This window comes from Vulpes vulpes, chromosome 8 (genome assembly GCF_048418805.1).
Source record: "Vulpes vulpes isolate BD-2025 chromosome 8, VulVul3, whole genome shotgun sequence".
NCBI classification, from domain to species: Eukaryota; Metazoa; Chordata; class Mammalia; order Carnivora; family Canidae; genus Vulpes; species Vulpes vulpes.
Genome location: NC_132787.1, coordinates 39,467,582 through 39,491,047, shown reverse-complemented (window position 1 = coordinate 39,491,047; position 23,466 = coordinate 39,467,582). Strand labels below are relative to the sequence as shown.

Here is a 23,466-nt window from a genome sequence, read left to right as displayed (position 1 = left end):
TCCTGAAGGTCCCAAATCAGGCAGGAATGTTCTAGTCACCCTACACTCATTCCCATAGCCACTCCAGCTTGCCCAGAGGACCTGGCCCAGGGCAGGCCAACGGGACGGCCTCCCCATTCTGATTTCTTGGCTTGCTTGCCTTTGGAGGTAGAGAACTTGCATCTGAATTACCATTATTAGCTGCACCTCATTTAGCCTCTCCAGTTTTGTCATCTGCAAAATAAGGGAGCTAATTCCACTTGCCTCACACAGTTGTTGGGAGGCTCAAATGAGGGGCACGTTAAAGAGGGTAGCAGGAAATAAACTCCCAGCAGAGCAGGGCTGAGGTAGCCTCAGTGATATTGAACAACCACTGTGGAGTGGGGCTGGAACCACCTGTACTCTCAAAAAAAGGCAGGATCCCTGCTGACTTCAGTTCTGTTCTCTGAAACAAACATTTAAATGAAATATGATATAAAAAATAGACTCATGGTAGCTAGCTATTTTATCCAGAATGCTCTTTGCCTGAAGGATTCACAGCAGAATCTGTTTAAATAGTGGCACTTAAGATGTGATTTAACATATAGAAATGTAATCTGAATGCATCTTGTAAGAATAGAATGGATATACTGGTAATATTTTTTCAACCAAGGTAGAAAATCCTTCCCAGGAGCAGCAGATCATTGGGAAGGACATTACTGAGGGTCACAGGGGCTGGGAGGGGCCCTGAATGCTCTTCTTTATGAAGGAGGACACTGATGCAGACAAGTGGAAAGCTCAGCCCATGGTCACAGGTAATTCAGAGCGAATTCTAACTCCACCACTGATATATATATATATATATATATATATATTTTTTTTTTAATGGAAAACAGAAACCCAAGGATTAAACTTAACCAATTTTATTCATTTCCTATCCAGCCAAACTCATTAGCACAGCTGTCCGTAGGAAGTGGAATCAAGTACGTTGTAATTTCATTTCCCTCTTCCCTGACTTTCCAAGGTACAGAGGGTAGCAGGCATCACTAGAGAAATTCTTCATCAGATAACCAGCTGCTGGATTGGCAAGGAATGACTAAAACTTGTGACTCTAGTGAGTACCAAAGGTATTTTCACACTGGGCAAAGATAGGCTCATGTACAGGCTCTGGCCTGGGCAGCCAAGGCCTGAGCTTTTCATCTTACCAAGTAAGAGGTTCTATAACCTTTTAGGGCTATACTTCTGTTAAATTTAGTGACTGGGCTGCAGGAAACTGTCACGAATTGGAAGTCAGAAAAGCAGGAGGTTATTTGAGACTTCTGTATTTTAAAAAGGAAAGAAGGGATGCAGAAAGAAAGAAGGGATGCATCTTACCCAAGAGTGCCAATTTCTGACGCCCTGGGAAGCAGAAATCAGCTTCTAGATTCTTCTATGTACTCTGTTGTCCTGGGAGAGAAAGAGAAGTCACTGTTGGTTACAGATTCCTTTTATAAATCACAGGACTCATGTCAGAAGAACAAAGTTTCCAGAAGCCATGGTGGCTGAGCCATAAATCAGACAGGCACTCTCCAGCTGCTTTAAGGCAATTTGACGTTGCTGAAAAGAGAGAGAAAGCTGGCATGATGGGGAAAAGAGTTCGTGTCTCCCGTAGGACTGCTCTCTGTGCTTCAGGGGAGGGGTCACATTTACCCAGGAGCAGCACACATGTGTGTCTGTGGGGAGCCCAGGTTCTCACTTACCCACGCCCAGCCACACTCCATGCCTGGTCATTATCCTCTGTTCCCCTGGAGGTGTGTTTGGTTCTTGTTTTATTTGCTTATTTTTTTTTTTTTCTGTACCTGCAATCCTCTGGCAGATGGTTTAATATCCCTGCAGAATTCCGAATAGCAATCTCAGAGTGCCTAAGGCAAGACTTTGCAGGCTTTCCTGATAGTAGGTCCTGAATCAGGTACCTGTGGGTCAAATAGGATGCGGTGTTAAGAAATACTGGATATGAACATTTCATTTCAATAAAGCTGGTAAAAGATACAAGAAATATTGGGAGATTTCCCATATAGACCTTGACTTTTTTGCTTTTGAAAAATGAGAGATCTGGTCTTGATCCTGCATTTCAACTTTCCACTGAGACTGGAGCCATCACAGCACTGTTTTCCTTCTAGGTGGGAAACATTTCCAATGTGTGCATTTCTGCCAAAGGCACTAAGCCCAGCCCACTTCATCTGGTGACCCCATGGACACATTGCATGTGGCCCCTCTCAAAGCCTTCCTTGTATGATCTCATTGAACTGAGTTGCAGTGGATGGTTAGATGAGATGGGGGTAGGTGTGGTTGTTAGGAAGAGGGTGAAAGCAGAAGCAAGGCTGGCAGCCTGTGCAGGAGGCAGTCACAACTCCAGGCGAGAGACAGAATTGGGTGGCTGCTTGGAGAGAAGGGACCTTATAGGAATCAAGAACATGCTAAGTTATATTCTCTGTCCAATTAAGTAGGCAAGGAAATGTGTGATGCAATTGAGGGTTTCCATCTAAAAATTATTAAAATGCAAAAAAAGGCAAACCTCAGTGTTTGGGTATTTCTGATTTGAGGCCAGCTGCCTACTTCTATGATGTCAGATGATGAGACATCACTCTGTTCGTGCTGGCTGGGACTGAGGGTTTTGAGTTGGGGCTCTTCAGTGGGATTTCATGGCTTTCCCGGGTAATGGTTGGCCATCAGCCATGGGCTCTGCATCCTTGCAACACTGTGAAGCCCATGGTCATCCCCACGTGCTTTCTTCCCTCCCTTTCTAGATTCTTCTTTGTAGGCTCTCCTGTTTATGGAATTACTGGCTGTAGAGTTGGAACTGTGTCCAATATAATTGAGTTGGGAGAGAGATAAGAAAGGTTCTCCTCTTTTCCTTGCTTTACCTGTTATCTCATCAAAATATTTTGGGGCCAGAATTTGGGCTAGAGGCAGCTCTAAATCCTTAGGGTCTTAAGAGAGGAGCAGATTTCATATTGGTCATTCCTTACTGAGGACAGCTTTCACTTCCGAAAACCCAAATTTAGAAGGAGTCTATGATTCTTCCCCTGCCCATCACCCCTGACCCTCATACTTGACCTTTCTAGGAGCAAATCAGGTGGAGTTAAAGGGAATCCGTCATGGGTCTTCCATTTTAATGCCTGTCTGCCTCACTTTTTCCCATAAATGTAGTTCTGAAAAGTTGTTTTTGATGTGTGTGTGTGTGTGTGTGTGTGTGTGTGTGTATAAAAGTAATATAATCACTTTCCTATCAGAGGTGATTTTAATAGGTAGGGGCCCTTTCTCATTTAAATGAAATCACAGAATATAATAACTAAGCTTAAAGGAAAATATATGGTCTATAAAAAGATGAACTTAAATTAGTTTATGGCATACTTCATACAGCATAATTCCTTTGTCCAGTGGAAGGGAAAGGAACTATGGACAGGGTTGTGGGATTATGGGTCAGATTTGAGAAAGAGGCTTTTTATTCACTGGAGGAATTAGGGGGTATTTTTCAAAATGTATGTTCAGAAGTGGGAACTCTAACAAACTCGATTGCAATTGCCTCTTTTTCTTGCTGCATTCTGACTGTCTAGATGATGAATTTCCAAGTGTGCAGCATGGTATCTTCCACACTTATAGCCGAGTCAGGTGAGGCAGGATATGAGAAATGAGGTCGCGATCCTAAGGCCCTCCTGTCTCTCTGTTAACTGTATGGGAAGGGGTGATGTCAGCCAACCTCGGAGTCAGTGCCCAGCGCTGCTAGCCTGTCTGTGTAACTGTGTGGCCTTGAACACGGGGAACGTCTCTGAGCCGTGGCTCTCTCCTCTGTAAAATCAGGCCATCGATAGAACACCCTCATGGTGGCCAGTGGGGTTAAAGGAGATAATGCTAAATAGGTAGCAATGCAGATCACAGCACAGAGTAAGCATTCAATTAAAAAAAAAAAAAAGTTGTTTTTTCCATGGTCTCTTTCTTTTCGGCCCACTCTAGAAGGACACTAAGGCATAGGCAGGGCCTCTCAAAAGTGCCCAGCCTCTAGAAACAATTAGAACCATTCAAAGCTCATGTAAATCAAGGCCTTTAGGAAATATATGTGCAGTAGTTTCTCTCCCTTTGTAGATCTGGATTCCTGACCTAACACTGGTCTTGGTTCAGTTATGTAATTATCTGATACTTGGTTGTAACATAGGTGACTCATAGAAAGGGGCTTAATACCCTCTTAGATGAAAAAATGCCTCCCTGCTAAAACAAGGCAGCAGAAGGGAATATCCAGCAGTTTCCATAATCCATTTAGAAAAAACATAAGCACACACACACAAAAAAATCCTGGAAATCAGTGAGAATTTCCAACACACTTAGGAATTACCTGGGACATCAAACGACTGAGTGTGCACAGCCAGCCGTTTACTTGCCTGACTCCTGGGCTTGCCTTGAGTGAGAGAAGGAGCTATGAGGACACTGCATGAGGACCCACACAGTAAGTCTCCTTGAGTGCCGAACAGACTCAGAAACATGCCTTCGCAATGCATTTGGGGTCAACATTCTTCACAGTGTCGAATTATAACACAAGCCAGTGGAAAATAGGACTCAATTTACATGAGTGTATTTCTTTATATACATTTCAGAAATGTATTTAATTTGCAAGGGAGTCGGCCGAACTCAATGATGGGTAAGTAAGGAGAGAATAAGACAAAATGACATACAAAAATTGAGCAGGCCACTGGCCTCCAAAAGACAAAGAATCCATTACTCTGCCCTGCATCGGGAAAAGTCCCTCATTATCCCAGGCCTGTTCTGAAATATCCTCATAACCAGGGGATGGGAGGGAGAGAAATTCCAAAACTCAGACTCCACACTATACGTGTTGGAGCTTCATAACTCTTGTTGTAGGGATGTTTTTCTCCTACCTCAGTTATACATTTCCTCCTATTTTGTACCAACTGAGATGGATATTCATCTGACCATATTCCCTAGAATAACTCCTTATGCCAGAGTTCCTCAAATGTGATCTGCAGGGTCCTAGTCCAACACAACATTTCCGTGGAGATGTTCCCAGCCACTACGTTTCTGCTTCTGAGATATATACAATGCATGGGAACATAAGATTAAAGGTCTAGAGAAGTCATGCAGCAAATAATGTATTACACTTCTTAAACCTGTGTGGTCCAAATTATTGGGGGGGCACGTCTAGTAACATCCCACAAAAACTATAACCCAAGGAATAAATTTTGAGAAACTCAAAGTCATCTGAAACTTCTTATGGTGAATTTGAGTCCACGGAATCTTAGCCCTCAATGGTTTTCTCCAATAGACCATTTTGCGGCCTCTTATCAACCTTCTGAGAGTTCTCCACACTTCTGTTGAGTTGTGCAGAGCCATTCAGAATCACTGTTCTGATAGGGCTCTGAATAATGTGAAATAAGATAGCCTCTGCCTCCCTGACATTCCAACCCTTCTGAAATAGAAGTCTTTGAGAAAAATAACTGTAAAACTGGGTCTTATTGGTTCAATCTAGAGTATCTATTCCTTTTGCTGCAAATGTCCACACTTGAGATGCACTTCTCCAGACTGATAGCCTCTTGATGGCATTGCCTTGTGGCGTAACAGCCCGAGTTCTACACATCTCATTAACAAAGTCAAAGACAATCATATGCGTCTCTATTTAGTTTTCTAACTAAACTAGATCTTTTTTTTTTTTTTAAAGTAGGCTCCATACCCAGCATGGAGCCCAACATGGGGCTTGAACTCATGACCCTGAGATCAAGACCTGAGTTGAGATCTAGAGTCAGATGCCTAACTCAACTAGACCTTTTAATGAAAATATTCAAGTCCCTTTACTAAATATCATATTTTAAAATCTTATTCACAATCTGAACAAGACTTAAAGAAAACTAGCAGTGAGCTATAAGTAACCAGGCTCGTTAGTCTTATTTTCCATGCTCCTAAATATTGTTTTCAAGATATCCTCCCATGGTGCTTCAGATGATGGTACCTCCCAGTTGGATCTGGTTCCTCCTATGCTGGGACTTAAGTCCTCTGGGCAGCTCTTTCTGCTTCTACTCTGCTCACCCAGGAAAGGCCTGATGCTCATTGTCTACTCCTCCACCCCTTCCAGTCCAGGACTACATTCTCTCTTGCATCATTTACTTTCTGTGTTTACAGGTAAAAAGAGAGAGGATGTAGTTGCTCTTGACCTCTTATTGCCTTTGTACCTGTTGTTCCTTTTCTGGACATCTTGGTCTGTGAGGAGTTCCTGATAGCCAGTCCTTTCATCTTCAAATCAACTAAAAGTTTGGACAAGTGAACTGTGGAAAAGGTGGGCATCATGCCTAATTCTGGGTCTGTCACTGACCTGCTGTGTGACCCTGAGCAAGTCGCCCAACTGGCACTCAGCAGATGGTAGCTATTGATATTATTCTTTGTCCCAGGGTCTCTATCTGTAACGTGAGATGGTTGGATTAGGCGATTTTTGAGTTTTTGCTTGAAAATTCTGTGGATGCTTAGCTTATTCATTGAATGTACAGCTGGTTCCCTCGATAACTTGGCAAACATTATTGCTTGGCTTTTGCCACCCAAATGATCTTTTGTAAAGAGAGCCAGAGTTACTAAATTTCAACTTTATATAGAATCATTGAATTTCAGGGCTTACCCACTCCAGTTTCTTTATTTTACAGACAAAGATCAGAGCTTACCACTTACAAATATATTGAGCAGGTTATAGCAAAATTTTGAAAGGGATATAATCATTTTTATGTAAAACCAAGGGGGATAAATCTCTTCCCTCAGCTTTTCCTCCTTCCCTTCTTCCTTTCTTCCTGCCTTCCTATTTTTCTTAGATGAGGTCTTAGTTATTAAGTGCTTCCAGATCTTCTTTATTTCACAGTTGCAAAATAAACATTTCTCAGTTTTGGCTGTGTCAAGTACCTTGGCATTATGATTGGAAAAATGTTGGGCATGGAAAGGCACTTCTATATTAAGGAGGAGCAGGGGAATGCAGACCAGCAAGGGTGCTAACTAGTATTCTCTGAGTCTCTGGCTCCCCATTTGCAGAGGGAGCATGTAGACAGAGGAAAGAAAAGGTGGTACAATTCATTGGTATCCTCGGATCAAGTAGAAGCTGACTTTTTCCACTTCTGGGGAGGTGATAGTGACCTCAAGGGCAGATGTTGGATTGTATGCCAGCCCCAGTGTGCTATGCAATGACTCTGGTTAGAAAGGTCTTGGTTGGATAGAAAGTATCCAGCTCTGCCCTTCAAGCTCAGCCTTGAGAGGTAGAGCTACAAGTCCAGACCAGGGATCCCCCTGTGCTGGATCCCAGTCCTACATGGTTGTGCTGGATCCTAGTCCTGCATGGCTCCACTGGTCTTGGTGCTTTTTGGTGTCTGATCATTAGCCTTATTCCATTTGGCTTCCCTCCCTATTGCTAGTGTGCCTGATGAAGCAGCAGAACCCTGGACAGGGAAGGAAAGCTTATGTGGGCTCCTAATGCACTATTTGACCTTGAACAAATTGCTTGAAACACTTTATTATCTGACTTTTCTGCTCATTATGGAAAATTGTACAACTCAGAAAAATGTAAGGAAGAAAATAAAAGACCCCATCATCCCATAGCCAGAGACATTCAGTGTTGGCCTGTTTTGGGTTTTTCTTCTAGACTAGTTATGTCTCTGTCTCTGTATCTGTATCTGTATAGAGATCATATTGTATTTCATTTATAAAAACTTCATATATCTTTAATATCCTCATGCAATTATTACATAATCATTATTAGATACATCATTATTTGCTAACCTACCCCCTACTGTTGGACATTCAGGTTTCTGTTCTTCTAAATGATACTACAGTGACTATTTTTAGTAAAGATATCTGTCCACATTTAAGAATATTTTCTTAGGCTTTATTCTTGCAAAAGTCAAGAAGGATGAACAAATGGAACAACTTATGTTCTAGACTCCAACTTCCTTACCTATCATAAAGCACAGCAGAAACCACAATAATGGCAGCAAACACTTCCCCAGCATACCCTGTCCTGGGCCTGTTTCTAGGAGTTTTACATGTCCCAATCCCAAGTCATTTAATCTCCCCAGTGGCCCTGTAGGTATCTCCCTGTCATAGAAGTAGCTTGTCCAAAGTGGCACAGTCTGTCAGGGTGGAGGTAGGTGGAGACCACCCAGGTGGTCTGGCTCACAGTCCTTGCTCTGAACTGCTGTGATCATAGGGCCCACTAAACCCAGTGACCCCTAGGCTACCTTTCCTCCCAATGTCAGCTGCATTATCCTATCCTACACTAGCCATGTGCCCAGGTAACATGGCTGCCTGGTAGGAGTTCACTGGCTCCTTGAATCCTCTTCATCTGCCCATTTGAGTGACTGATGAGGTTGGGGTCTCACATGTGAGTGGGTGTGAATGGGCACATATGTGTGTGTGCTTATAGAATCTTTGGAATGGGATGGAACACGCAGAGAGAGTGTGAAACAAGAAAGCCCAAGCAATCTATTGGCAAAACAATAAGACACGGGCCATCTCTGCTATTAGCTATAGATAACATCATGGTTTCCTTTTTATCTTAAGGTTCTCAGGCTCCTTGGCTGGGGAATTTGTCATTTGATAATTGGACTGTCACCTCCGCGCAGCAGGGCTGGGATTGGATGTGCTGTCTGGCATTACCCCATCCCAAAAGCACATGTCTGCACTTATTATCTGAAGGGCACCTCCCCTTCCCAAGCAACTACGCCCACATTGTCAAGAGCATTGCTGGGTATGATCATCCATCCTGTGGGGAAAGAGGTCATTGACAGACTCATCACTGCGACAACATGTCCATGCTGCTCTTACTGCTTGCTCAATAGTGAGATTGTGGGGCTCCTTGGGCTTCTGACTTAGTAAATCTGGGAGAAGCTGCGACATGTGCTCCAAACAGTTACCTTCAGGAGGTTTGTGAAATCTTAGGCAGTGGGTCTCAGCCTTCATAGGGCTTCAGAACCATGGAGACACTTTTTAAAAAAATACCACTTCCTTCTCCCTCTGCTGTCTTGTTCCCTCTCCAACTTGAATAATTTATCTGGGATGGAGTCCTGGTGCAGCATTTTAAAAAAAGCTTCTCAAGAGACTTTCATGTGCAGCTGGAGTTGGGAACCACTAGTCTAAGAAATTCTGGCAAGAATAATTTTATGCCTTTACATTTAAGTGCACTTCACATTTTACAAACCTTTTCCACCATTGAACATCACAACAATCCACTAAGGTCAGCAGAGCAGGCATTTTTATGATTGATCCTGGTCCAGAGACGTTGACTAAGTTGCCCAAGGTTGCACAGCTTCTCCCTCATTCAGCAGCATCTGCCCAGCCCAGGCCAGTCCTGCCAGGCCCTCTGGGAGGGGGCAGCCTCCCCTTCCCTTAAGATCTTCTAGGATCAAGTCATCTTAGCTTCCATCAGCTGCCTTGTAGTATGGATGCTGGGGAGGCTCTTTCTGTTCATTCTCACCCACATCCTTTCTTTGCAGCCGCTCTTCCTTCCTAGAGAGCCTCCTTGTGAAATGTGTAGTTATGATTTCCTCCCCTCCCTGCTGAACAGTTAGATAATGGCTCTGAGAGACAGAAGCCTGGAGACCTGGACGGTGCCAATCACCCACAGCACCCTGACCTCAGCCTCCATTCTAGCCCTTCACTGCTGGCCCTCTGCAGAAAGCACAGTGCATGGCAGGAGCAGGGAAGCCCCATCCACCAGCAGCTGCCTGGGGATACATTCCCTTCTTCCCAGCTGTCACCTCCCATCCTGAATTCTCACACTCACCCCCCAAATTTCTCTCCTTTACACCTACCCACCCTTCCATTGGCCCCCCCACCTGCACCCCCACAGCCTTAAAGCCCACCTGAGTCCTTCCTGTGAGGCTGTTCTGAGGACTGGCGGCCCTTGCAGTGGTGAGTCCCCACTCTGGACATCTGGCTGATTGGAGCTCAGCAAGGTGGAGCAGGGAGAGAGGAACATAACCAGGTAACCGCACACGCTCCTCCAGGGTCCTCCACCCAGCAACCCACTATTGGCTCAAACTCTCCTGACACAAACCAAGGACTCTGGCTTCTCTTTACTCTTCTTGTTCAAACCTTTTCCCTCGCACAGGCTGTGTCCTGGAGCGGCTCCCAGTGACTGCAGGCTCTCCGTGTCAGGCTCCTGCAGCCTCAATCCCTGGGAGCGCTGCTGGGCGCGGGGGCGGGGAGGAGGTGGGGCTTTGCCTTCGCAGCAGTGCGGGCAGCAGAGCTGCATGTAAATCTGCCCTGGGCCAGATTCCCTTCCCTTCCCTATTCAGCAGCCTTGTGACTGAGAGGCAGCTGCCACCCCGCAGATTCCTGCAGCAGTCTTGTCTTTCCCTCTGTTAGGGCCTGCCCACTGCGGTTGTTAGCTGATTTGGGGGGTTGGTGTGGAAGGTCAGTCAACATCCTCAATGACATTTGATCCCCCAGGACTGACTTTCAGAAAAGGCACATTCTTAGCTAGCAGGGATGACCCTCTCCTCTCCTCTCCTCCTCTCTTCTTCTCCTCACCTCTCCTTTCCTCTCTCTCTCTCTCTCTTTTTTTTTTAAAGATTTTTATTTATTTATTCATGAGAGACACAGAAAGAGAGGCAGAGACACAGGCTGAGGGAGAAGCAGGCTCCCTGCAGGAAGCCGGATGGGGGACTCAATCCCCAGGGCCCCACGCTCCCGACCTGAACTGAAAGCAGATGCTCAACTGCTGAGCTACCCAGGTGTCCCTGGCCCCTTCTCTTATGTACAACAACCGTATGTGGCTTTTCTGCCGCATCAGAGGATCTGGAAGGAGGGGAAGGGGGTGGATGGACAAGCTCTCCTTTCTCAAAGCAAGGGAAGCAGTGGTGAAGTTTCCCATGGTCAAGAGAGACTGGCTTGGTGTATCTTCACTGTTCTGGTTGGATGTTGTGGCATAGATGGTTGTTAAGCGCGTCCAAGGGTTGTTTACAGTTGCCCCTTTAACTGCCCTGTCATCCACAAGACTGAGCCTCCAACAGCTAAATCAATACTTTTGAAGTCCTGATTTTGGTGGATTGGAGGAAGGTTGACTTTGAACCAGTCTGAACCTCTTTCCTAGAAACTCTCAGTTGGGTCCGATCAGTCTGGGCTAGCCTCTCTATGGAAGAGATGAAAAACCTCCTAGCCATAGGAGCTAGAGGGTCTCATCTATTATCCAGACTCACTTTTTCACTGTATAATGAAAAAAAAATTGAGGCCCTGAGAAATCAGGTGATTGGGCCAAGGCCACATGGCTGTTATGGCTACTTTATTACAGAACTGGTTTGAAGTCCAAAGTGTTAACTCACTTACTCTCTTGACTAAGTGATGCCTCTACAACTAACCCCCTGTGAAAGCTTGTGTTCCACTCAGACTTTGAAAAAATCTAGTAGCCAGGCCTGGCATGGGGACTTCGTGGGGAGCCCACAGACTTCAGCATCTACTGACCTAGGTCTGAATCCTGCCTTTCCTACTCAAAAGCTTTGGCTTTGACTGTGGGCACATTTCTCACTCTCTTGAGGGTGATATCTTAACTGTAAAATGGGAATCATTATACTTATTTCAGAGAAATATTGCAGATAAGATCTGCTTAGCACATAATCATTGCTTGATAAAAGAAAGAAGGCTTCTTGGCCAAAATACTATTATGTATTTTGTATTTGGCCTTAACTTACAAGCCTCTTTCCCTGTGCTCTAATTCTGTAGCTGGTTTGTTTTCAGAATTATTTAACACCTTCATGCTTGCAGTTGGGAGAACAGGGGGCTTTCCTTAGCCTTTTCTTCAGACCCCAAGGGGGATGGCCTTGACAGAGCCTGGGGCCCTGATCATTCCTCTCAGGCTTGGGGCAACTCAGATGTAGAGAGGGAGGTGGTAAACCTGGCGATTTGAAAGAAACAGGTACCTCACTGTTACTCTTTTTTAGGCTTGTGAAATCCGTTCAGCTGTGATCTAATCTTTATTAAAGGACTGCTCTATGACCCCCTCCCCCACCTCCCAGGCTGGCAGGGGGCTCACTGAGTCAGAGCATGTGAAGAGTATAGGAGCACAGCTCGTAGAAAGAGACTCCTCAGGCCTGGTCATTTCTGAGACCATGGGCATCGGCCTGTTGACCCCTGAGACAATGTGCCTTTTGAAACACTTTTGAGAATGGCTAGGGAGTACACTGGCTTATACCTCCTGACAGCTATGCCTTGTGACCTCACAGAAAGAACTTTTGCTGGGCTTGCAAGAGAAAGCTGCTCTTTTCTTGTTGTGTCCTTTATACCTTAAACCACCATTTCTGAGCTTGACTCCTGGTCATTCACCTCTTCCCAGAACAAATACCCATGGAATGTCCAACTCACCAGGGCCAGAGAAGAGCCTCTCTCCACCTCCCCATGAATTCTCATCTCTCTCAATCCTAAACCTCCTTCAAAGACTACCCAGTTCATATCCAGCTTCCTTCATGAAGTCTTCATATGGACTGGTCTGCTCATATTGCATTTAGTGGAGGTTACCTTGTATTGATATGTACATTTTCAGATTCTAGTCCTCTCTACAGATACATATAGTATGAGTTCTTTACCTCAAAGGGTTGGCAGCCTACTTAAAAAAACAGATGCCTTGGGGGTGCCTGGGTGGCTCAGTCAGTTACACATCCAACTTTTGATTTTGGCTCAGATTATGATCTCAGGGGCCTGGGATTGAGCCCTACATTGAGCTCCATGCTCAGTGGAGACTGCTTGAGGATTTTTTTTCTCTCCCTCTCCTTCTGTCCCTCCCCCTGCTCACTTTATCTTTCTCTCTAAAATAAATAAATCTTTAAAAAAATGTGTCTTGGGTTGCCTGGGTGGCTCAGTTGTTTAAGCATCTGACCCATGATTTTGGCTCAGGTCATGATCTCAGGGTTGTGAGATTGGGCTCTGTGCTGGACATGGGACCTGCTTAAGATTCTCTCTCTCTCATACTGTTGGCTAAAACAATTCACTAGGCCAGTCCAGACCTAAGTAATGGGGAAATAGACTTTGCCTTCTGGTGGTGGAAGGAGCTTCAAAGTCATATTGCAAAGGGCAGAATGGAGAATTTGAACCATTTTGGCAATCAGACTGCCATTGCCATGTTAGGGCTCAGAGGATTCCATTCCCTGAGACTTGCTTGTCTCCCCTCTCTTTCTTACAGATGGCTGAAGCAACATTTCCAAGCACCATGCCCTCATACCACAGAGTCCAAAGGCAGGAAAGGACAAACCTTTCTAAGAATAAGGAAACCTCCAGGTGTCTCCCACCAACCTCTCTTAGGCCACACTTAGGACACATGCTCATCCTAATCAATTTTGTTAAAAATGGGTAAGATTATTGTTCAACATAGGGCTGGGGAGGGCCCCAACTTCTTTGAAGTGCTTGACTTCTAGAAATCTGAACAAAATTGGGGTTCTGAGAGCAAAGAATCAGGGGTGAGGGATGACAGCTGGGCCAGGAATCAGCAGGGAGTAGAGGAGGCAACTTACAGAGTATCTTGTGCCATATACGTCTTTCTTTTCTTTCTTTCTTTCTTTCTTTCTTTCTTTCTTTCTTTCTTTCTTTCTTTCTTTCTTCTTTCTTTCTTCTTTCTTTCTTTCTTTCTTTCTTTCTTTCTTTCTTTCTTTCTTTCGTATTTTGGATTTAGTTTCTTTTAACACACAGACCAAAACACACCTAGTTTTTGCTTTGTTTTATTTTGTTTTGCTTCTTGTTGGTTTTTTTCCTTTTTCTTTCTTCCTTTCTTTTCTGGGCAAAAATAATAAGATGGAGAAACTCACCCCCAAAACAAAGAACAGGAGGTAGTACTCACTGCCAGGGATTTCATCAACATGTATATAAGATGTCTGAACTAGAATTTAAAACAATGATTAGGGACACCTGGTTGAGTGCCTGCCTTCAGCCCAGGGCATGATCCTGGAGTCCCGAGATCTAGTCCCACATTGGGCTCCCTGCATGGAGCCTACTTCTCCTGCCTGTGTTTCTGCCTCTCTCTCTCTCTGTGTGTGTCTCTCATGAATAAGTAAATAAAATCTTTCAAAAAAAAAAATAAAACAATGATTATGAAGATAGTAGCTGGGCTTGAAACAAAGCATAGAAGACACTAGAGAATCCTTTGTTATACAGATAAAAGAACTAAAATCCAGTTGGGCTGAAATAAAAATGCTATTACTGAGATGCAGTCCCAAGTGGAAGCCATAAAATGAGGATCAAGGAATCAGAAGAGTGAATTAGTGCTATGGAGGATAAAGTGATGGGAAACAAGGATGCTGAAAAGAAGAGTGAAAGAAAATAAATAGATCACGACAATAAACTTAAGGAACTCAGTGATTTCACAAAGTAAAATAATATTCATATTATAAGAGTCCCAGGAGATGAAGAGTGGGGAAAAAAAGATGGAAGGTTTATTTGAAGAAATTATAGCTGAGAACTACCCTAATCTGGGAGAGGAAACAGGCATTCAAGTTCGTAAGGCACAGTGAATTCCCCTCAAAATCAACAAAAATAGGTCAACACCTCAACATATTATAGTGAAACTTGCACATTATAAAGAGAAAATCCTGAGAGCAGCTCAGGACAAGAGGTCCTTAACTTACAAGGGTAGACACAAAACGGCTGGTAACAGACCTGTCCACAGCGACCTGGCAGGCTAGAAATGATTGGCATGATATATTCAACATGCTAAATGGGAAAAATATGCAACTAAGAATACTCTATCCAGCAAGGCTGGTCATTCTAAAATACATTTATATTAAGCCTGCATGTGTTAGGATCTGGAGAATCAAAGGTGAGCAGAGCGTTAATGTTTTTAGGAGGGAGATTATAAGAGATGTCAGACACATGTAAGCAATCGACTGTAGTACAGTGTAATGAATGGTAGACACTGGGGGTCAGGCTTTCAGGGTATTCACGAGGGCCTAGATCCTGCCCTGGTGTTCTTCACTCATCATCACTGCTTTCTGACTAAGGGAGTGAAGTGCAAAGAGAAGTGCAGGAATCAAGATACAACTTTATTATTATCCATAGTAGTACCCAGTTACCTGCAACTCTGGAGTAGCAGGCCAAATTGAAACACTGTTGAGACCACAGACAAATGTGTGTGGGGGGTCTTTATTCCGATCTACCTTGGAACAAACTTTCTTGAGGGTCACTTGCAGGAAGGAGGGAAAGAGCAAGACTCCAAGGTGGATGTAAGCCTACTTTCTCAGCTGGTTTCATAGACTGAGGGTTACTTGGGTGGAAAGGAAAGTAGCCTGCTTTGACCCAAGGAGTCAGGAACTGAAAGGTGGGTTGGTTATGCAGGCTGATTTAAGGCATAGCAACTCTGTTAACTAGTAAAATGCAGCCCAACAAATGTTTTGGGCTCTACCCTTGTGGTTAGGAATATAGCCTTCCTTAGAGGCCATATGGGGGAAACTATAGAAGTGCTGCTGTGGAGTCATGCAGCAGGCACTCTGAGTAGGTAGGAAGGGCCATGAATTTTTCCTAGGGAAAGTGTCCCAGGGAAGTGGACACGTCAGCCAACCTTGCAGGAGGAGTCAGAGTTTTCAATATCAAAAGAAAATTCTTAATAGGAGGAATGGCTTGACGAGAGGCACAGACCCTGAGAAAGGGATGATGTGTCCAAGGAACTGGGGGTGTGGGTCACACGGGGGGATAAAAGAGCATGGGGGGGCTGGACTCAGAATGTGGTCTGAGTTGGACTCAGACTGTTAAGAGTCACAAAGCAAGTAGAAGTTGAATTCATTCTGAAGGCAGAGAAGGGGAGCAAGCAAGAGTTTTAAGTCAGAGGCATAGCAGGCTCTGATCCCGTTTTGGAGGGATCCCTTTGGCTGGAGTAGAAGCAGCAATGGTAAAGAGACTACTGGTGGGGACCTGAGTCCACTCGAGTCAGGACAGTCTGACACAGATGAAGTAAAAAGCAATCAGTAGAGTATTTGTAGCATAAAAGAAAATGTGATAAACTTTGCTCCAAAAGTGTTACTAATATTACACACTCAATTGTTTGGGAATACATGGACACTTTTGCAGTGTTTCATAGCAGAGATGCAATAATTAAAATCTGATTTTGCAAATGGAAAAAAAAAAAGCAGTCCGACTTTTGGTCAGTTTTATTACTGCTTTTAAATCATCTGCCTGTAGGAGGGCAAACCTCTCTCAAGGCACAGCCTTGGTGTGCCATGGATGGAAGGTTCCTATAGGAATCTAGTCTAGAAGAGATTATAGTCACTTACCGAGCATGTGCCCAGAGCTCATGGATGGATGGGCTAAGTGTGCAGTTCAGAGGAGGATTTGTTTTTTTTTTAATAATAAATTTATTTTTTATTGGTGTTCAATTTGCCAACATACAGAATAATACCCAGTGCTCATCCTGTCAAGTGCCCCCCTCAGTGCCCGTCACCCATTCACCCCCACCCCCTGCCCTCCTCCCCTTCCACCACCCCTAGTTCGTTTCCCAGAGTTAGGAGTCTTTATGTTCTGTCTCCCTTCCTGATATTTCCCACACATTTCTTCTCCCTTCCCTTATATTCCCTTTCACTATTATTCATGTTCCCCAAATGAATGAGAACATATAATGTTTGTCCTTCTCCGATTGACTCATTTCACTCAGCATAATACCCTCCAGTTCCATCCATGTTGAAGCAAATGGTGGGTATTTGTCATTTCTAATGGCTGAGTAATATTCCATTGTATACATAAACCACATCTTCTTTATCCATTCATCTTTCGATGGACACCGAGGCTCCTTCCACAGTTTGGCTATTGTGGACATTGCTGCTAGAAACATCGGGGTGCAGGTGTCCCAGCGTTTCATTGCATCTGTATCTTTGGGGTAAATCCCCAGCAGTGCAATTGCTGGGTCTTGGGCAGGTCTATTTTTAACTCTTTGAGGAACCTCCACACAGTTTTCCAGAGTGGCTGCACCAGTTCATATTCCCACCAACAGTGTAAGAGGGTTCCCCTTTCTCCGCATCCTCTCCAACATTTGTGGTTTCCTGCCTTGTTGATTTTCCCCATTCTCACTGGTGTGAGGTGGTCTCTCATTGTGGTTTTGATTTGTATTTCCCTGATGGCAAGTGATGCGGAGCATTTTCTCATGTGTGTGTTGGCCATGTCCATGTCTTCAGAGGTGGATTTGAAAAGAACCTTTCTATTTGGGGTTTTGCTGTGCCAGGCTTCAGAAAATTCCCCTCTGAGAGTTTCTTACTAGTAGAAAATGTGCACACCCACTGGGAAGGCAAGGAGCAGAAGTGGGATGGGAGTGGTTGTCATCATTCCACAGACCTCAGGGGGCAGAATGTCACAAATTACATCTCTTCTGGCCATATTGGTCTCCCCTTCACCCTCTCCAGGAGCCTGAGAAGCTCTCTCTGGCCTGTTTGGATGGGGTGGTAAGGAACAGTATTTCTTTTGTTCCTAGAACCTCCTCCATAAAATAAATAGAGCCACCAGCAAATAGCTAAGGGGAGATGTTTGACAAATAGGTGTGTCTCACCTTTTGGAGTCACTTGGACCATCATTATCATTTTCATTTGGGCTGTACTTGAAAAGCCATCAGAGGTCTGGGAAGTGCTGCTGCTGTCCTCACCTTCTGCCCTCCATGGATAGCACCATAGCACCTACAATACTCATTGGCAGCATCGCTGTGTGATCAGCGCAATGCTATTGTAGCTTCCCCTGGGCAGCAAAGGCAGGTGCAGAGGCTTCTAGAGAAGCCTGGAGGGGTGGAGACTGTCTGACAAAGAGTTTCCGTTTGTTTCTAATTAAACCTATTTGTCAAGAGCATCGCTAATTCTATAATCTTGAAGTCTGAAGCAAGGAGTCCATGTGTGGATTCAGGAATTCCTTACTTGAAGTCATAGCCATGTTCCTCATTGCGTTTTAGTGTCGATTTATCTAAGCCATGACATCTTTCTCTTGCTTAAAGAGCCAGAGAAACACCTGGATATAGTAGACACTTGCTATTTTTTTCATTTGTTTCTTTGGGGTCTCATTTGTTTGTGGTCTTATCTATTTGCTGTTGACCTGCTGCTTGACTTTGAGCAGAGCACCTCTCTGCTGTATCTCAGTTTCAGAGTTACTGTGAAAGTAACAAAAACAAGATGAATTGCACATAGAATGTCATATCACAGGTGAACGTGCAGGAGTCATTTAGTTTTTATGTATTATTATGTATTTGCAGGAAACTGAAATGATTCATTGGAAATCTGGTGATTATTCTTAGGTCTGCCTTTACATAGTTCATGTCCAGCTTGTACAGTTTTAGGTAGTATCCATAAACAGTGGAAAATCTGCAGTTATTTGGTTAATTTAAACAATGGGTCTGACCTTGATTAACTTGACACTACTCAAGTGAGCCAAAAACTTGCTTTCAGATCATAATCCTTGCTTGGAAATTAGAGAAAATAGTCATACTCAGGGGGCTTCCTGCACCCACTTTAAACCAAGGCTCTGTTCAGCCACTTTTTAGGTGCTTGGCTTCAAGTCAGAGCTATTCGTGGGAAGTGGGCTTTCTGGTGGTTATTTTACTTCAACCAGCAGTGAACCAATGGAAGAATTCTCTCTGTGGTGTAAAACCAGAATTGAGAATTTCAAGTCTGGACTGGAAGGTAGTGTGTGGTTCAGTAGAAGAATACAGACTTGATGTTTTGGTATACTGGTTCCATGTACCGGGCTGTGTGATTTGGGGAGAATTATTTCAACTCACAGAAAGTCAGTTTCCTTATCTGTGAAATATAGAAAATAATGTCTATCTCAAAGGATGAGTAGGCTAATTCGTGAGATAGCATATTTAAAATGTCCTGAATACACTCAGTAATTGATTAATGTCAAAGGTAGCTATTACTATAATTAGGCTATACAGATTAGGTGGTGGTGGTTCTGCAATTAATTGGGTTCAGTTAGTTTTCTTTTGGTTACAAGAGACTAAAAATCTGGCTCAAATCATCTTATTCAAAAAAGAAAAATTCATTAACTCATATAACTTTAGCCAAAATTGGGCTAAGTTGGCAGAGCTACGATAAGAGCAGGGTGAAACATGGCAAGGTGTAGAGAGTGAATGACTCCTCTTCAGTAGGGCCACCACATTTAGCAAATAAAAATACCCATACCCAGAAGTTTGATAAACACCCCAACTGCTGAGTTTTTGTAATTTATTGAAAAATGCCGAATACAGGACATTTAGGGTGCCCTGAGAAAACCAATACAAGAAGCAGGACAAAAATCATTAAATATGGGACATATCCTATAATATACAGGATGCCTGGCAATGCTTCTCCTTGGGGTATTGACACCAATGAAATTTATTTTATTTTATTTTATTTTATTTTATTTTATTTTATTTTATTTTATTTATTTTTATTTTTTTTAGACGCCAATGAAATTTTACTCAGACTTGTAAACAGTGTTTACAACTAGTACCAGTAGATTCAATTCATTTTATCCTCATATCAATCAAATTAACCAGAGCTTTTGCTGGAAAATTCACAATAAGTCTAATGTGCTTACTACGTTACTTGAAACTGATAAAATTCTTTTAAAGAATTTGGCTTAAAAAATAATAAAACGGGCAGCCCGGGTGGCTCAGGGGTGTAGCGCCGCCTTCAGCCCAGGGTGTGGTCCTGGGGTCCCGGGATCGAGTCCCACGTCGGGCTCCCTGCATGGAGCCTGTTTCTCCCTCTGCCTGTGTCTCTGCCTCTCTCTCTCGCTCTCTGTGTCTCTCATGAATAAGTAAATAAAATCTTAAAAAAAAAATAATAATAAAACTGAGCTTTAGGTACCATGTGATCCAGGAGGTAAATTTTGTTTGTCTCTCTTGATGTAATTTTGCTGTCCATGTTGGCTTCTAATGGCAGTAAGATGGCTAGTAACCCTAGGCATATATTCTTCTGTGTTCTAGTCCAATAAAAAGAGTATTTCTCTTGACCTGACAAAATCCACAATCTGATTTTCATTGATCAGAATTCTATCTCATTCTCTTATCTGAATAAATTATTAGGCCAGGGGAATGGCATGTTCTGATTGGACCTATCAGGATCACATGCTCTAAGGTTGGAGTCAGTTTGACCTAAAGCATGTGGACTGAGCATGGGATCTGGAGGTAATTTTCCCGAAGGAAAACTGGTGCTCTGTAACAAGAAGAAGGGACAAAATAGATGGTAGGTAGAGAAAAAAATAACTCCCTCAATCCCAAACAAAATGAAGAACAATAGCAAATATCTACCATATCCAGGTGTTTCTGTGGTTCTTTTAGCCGGAGGAAGATGTCATAACTTAGATAAATCTACACTAAAACATGATAAGGATCACATCCCTGACTTTAGGTAAGTAATTACTGAATCCATACATGAATTCCTTGCTTCAAATTTCAAGATAATAGAATTATCAATGCTTTTGCATACTTCTTTCTTAAAAAGTTGCAAGTACTTTTTCTAAATTGTAATATAATTATTGTTTCATTCTGATTATTAAGATAATATATGCACAAAGGGATATAGAACAAAGTAAGTCACCAATAATCTCATAAGCCAAAGATAGCTCCTATCAATATTTTGGTATAAATATTCCAGATGTTTTTCATGTATGTGTGGGTGAGAGATGGTGTCTTGCGACAAAAAGTTAAAAATAAAATCAAACTTAAAAGTACTTTATTACTCTTTTAAACTTAACAATATGTTCTGGACATCTTTTCATTCTAATAAATATAGATTTTAAAAGTTACAACTTTAAGATCGCATACATTTGAACAAAAATACAACTGTTCAACCTCTCTTGCCTTAATTTTTCATGATTATGAGCAAACACTGATGAAATATCCTTACCTGTATATTTATTATCTAGTGATTTCTTGTGACTAATTCCTACAAGTGGAATTGTTGTGCTAATACTTACTTTTAAAGGCTTTGACATGAATTACTAAAATGCCCTCCAGAAAGCCATGCCTGCACTGGGTAGCATTCCCAGATAAAATAATTAATTTATCCAATTAGTTTTAATTCCAAATAAACAGTGAATAATTTTTTATATAAGAATATTCCAAATGAGTGAACGGTTTTTTTTGTTTGTTTGTTTGTTTGCGCCACCGGAGCTGCCCTGTTTTCTTTTTAGTTTAAAAAAGAAGAACATTTAAAGAGGAAAATAAAGAATATCCCAAATACTGCAAAATCATCTGAGATTCGAATTTAACTGGGATCCCTTTTTTTTTTTTAACATTTGAGGGTTATTTTAATTAATTTAGCAGCATCACTGAGTCTACTGAAGTTCTAGGCAGTGTATGAAGCACTGGAAATTCAAAGAGAAGCACAATAGATTTTCTTCTCTTAGAGGAAGAAAGGATCATGTATTTTTATTTGCTCAATCTGGCAACTCTAAGACTGGGTATAAATCTCAGTTCACAAATCCAGTAGTGGCTCTGCAGCCTCATTGTCAGGCTGGGAACCCCATGCCTCAGGTCTGGCCACCTTGTGTGCTCAACAACCATTCGCTCCAAAGTCTGGCAGTGTCCAGGGATGCAACCATCTAGTAGCATGTGGATTCCTGCTCTTTTCTTATCGTTGACATCTAACCTTTTCTTCCCCCCACCAGATGTAAAGGAAGAGTCTCTGCTTCTCATATTGAATTAGCTGCTAGGGCTGCTGTAAGGAAATAGCACAAGCTGGGTGGCTCGAACAACAGAATTTCATATTCTTACAGTTCTGGAGGCTAGAAGTCCATGATCAGATGCCAGCAGGTTTGGTTTGTGGTGGGATCTCTCTCCTAGTTTGCTGACCACTACTTTTACACTGTGCTCTCATATGACCTTTCCTCTATTCTCTCTCTCTCTCTCTCTCTCTCTCTCTCTCTCTCACACACACACACACACACACACAGAGGGGGAGAGAGAGAGAGAGAGAGACAGAGAGACAGAGAGACAGAGAGACAGGGTCTATTCCTTTTTCTAGGACACCCATCCTATGGGACCTGGGTCCAACCCCTATGGCCTCATTTAAGCTTGCATTAATTACTTCCTTAGGAAGCCCCATCCCCAAATATTGGGTGTTAGGGCTTCAGCATATGGGTACTGGGAGGACACAAATATTCAATCCATAACAGACACCCTAAAGGTGTTCTCCTCTTATTATTGCTTTCAAAGCCTCTTGAGGAATTCAGGATCTTGAAAAACAAAGCAGGCAACCTTTGCTTACAAATAGAATAACAAAATTTGTCATTTGGATTCAAAAACTTAAAGAATAACTTCACTGAAAAATGTGCAACCTTAATAAATTGAATAACTATTTATTGAAGCAATGTATCTTCCAAATAATGTTTTTTTTGGCACACAAAGACCATCTTGTGGAAACATAAAGTGTGCACTATCATCTATCTATCTATCTATCTATCTATCTATCTATCTATCATCTATCATCTACTCGAAGTATATAATAACAGTAATGGTCATAGCTACCAGTATGATATGAAAATATTATCTTATATTCTCACAGTGTGATGCAGCTTCAATTCTTGTTTCATTTATTAGATGAACAAGAATAGCTGGGCTAAGATGATCTCTGTAGCATTCCAAAAGCAATATGTTTTTTTCTGTGTAGAAAGTATATGTATGATTTTCAGTTTCTCTTTTATAGTTTTCTGTAGGCCCTTCTTGTTGAAGCAAGTGAATGAGGGTATATTTTTAGGATCAGAAAATGTTATTTCCATCTTAAAAAATGTTAAGAGGTGGTTATAGAAATAAGAGAGAAACAGATAGAAGAAACCACCAGCTCTGTATGAGAATGTTTATGGCATCTGCTTTCACATTGAATACTCTAGTTGGGCTATTGACTTGATGGGTATTAAATAGTACCTTGTTTAATTGGCATTTCATTGGCGACTCTAAGGTATATACATGCTCTTATTATGGTTGTTTGAAGCATAAACCATAGCCCTAAACTTGTTCCGTGCCATTTCTCTACCTTTCTGGGAATGTACAGGGTTTTGGTGATTTGCCCCCAGAGGACCAAAAATTTTTATCAAGCTCAAGGTTACAAGGAATGCCAAATCCCACATCATTCACAGAGATGTCAGAATGCTTGAGGAATAACTGTTGAGCCTAACTCTGAAAACAGTGATGAAAGCAGCAAGTGTGGAGAAGAAATTGAGATAGTCATTGGTTCACACTGGGTCCAGGAAGAGGCAGGAACATCCAGATTCTGTCCCAACCTTCTCCTGCTGATGTGGTATGGCCAAGCTCTGGGGAGGGGAGGCCATTTGGAGGGTGATTCCTGCTAGCTATTTCCAGAGACTGATTTTAGGTGGAAAGGAAGGGGTCTTTTAAAAATAACTTCATGGGGGAATTCTTGAGTTTAGTATTGCTCAGTTATATTATATTGCAGACATAAGGAACTTGGGATTCACCATGACTATTTTAGCTTATGTCTAATGGGAAATTAATTTAGAGGAAGACAACATGGTAGTCTTATTCTATAGAAGGAACTTTAAAGAATTTTT

At 42.6% G+C, this 23,466-nt stretch overlaps 1 protein-coding gene and 1 long non-coding RNA gene across 6 annotated transcripts in view; one reads left to right on the top strand and one right to left on the bottom strand.

The window, feature by feature from the left end:
- The window catches only part of KCNA6 (potassium voltage-gated channel subfamily A member 6), a 99,969-nt gene that overhangs the window by 10,128 nt on the left and 66,375 nt on the right, over positions 1-23,466 (top strand). The window contains exons 2-3 of one of the 5 annotated variants that reach the window (XM_072766196.1): positions 9,821-9,955; positions 13,145-13,311. The exons of 3 other annotated variants lie outside the window; for them this stretch is intronic. The gene's annotated coding sequence lies outside the window, so the exon portion shown is untranslated. The remainder of the gene's footprint in view (positions 1-9,820; positions 9,956-13,144; positions 13,312-23,466) is intronic. One more of the 5 variants, XM_025995378.2, reaches the window with a different exon arrangement.
- Positions 1,332-10,165, bottom strand: LOC140599920 (uncharacterized). The gene is made up of 3 exons (XR_012002981.1): positions 9,834-10,165; positions 1,797-1,910; positions 1,332-1,404 (listed from the first exon to the last, which is right to left on the bottom strand). It is a non-coding gene; the product is annotated as an uncharacterized lncRNA (long non-coding RNA).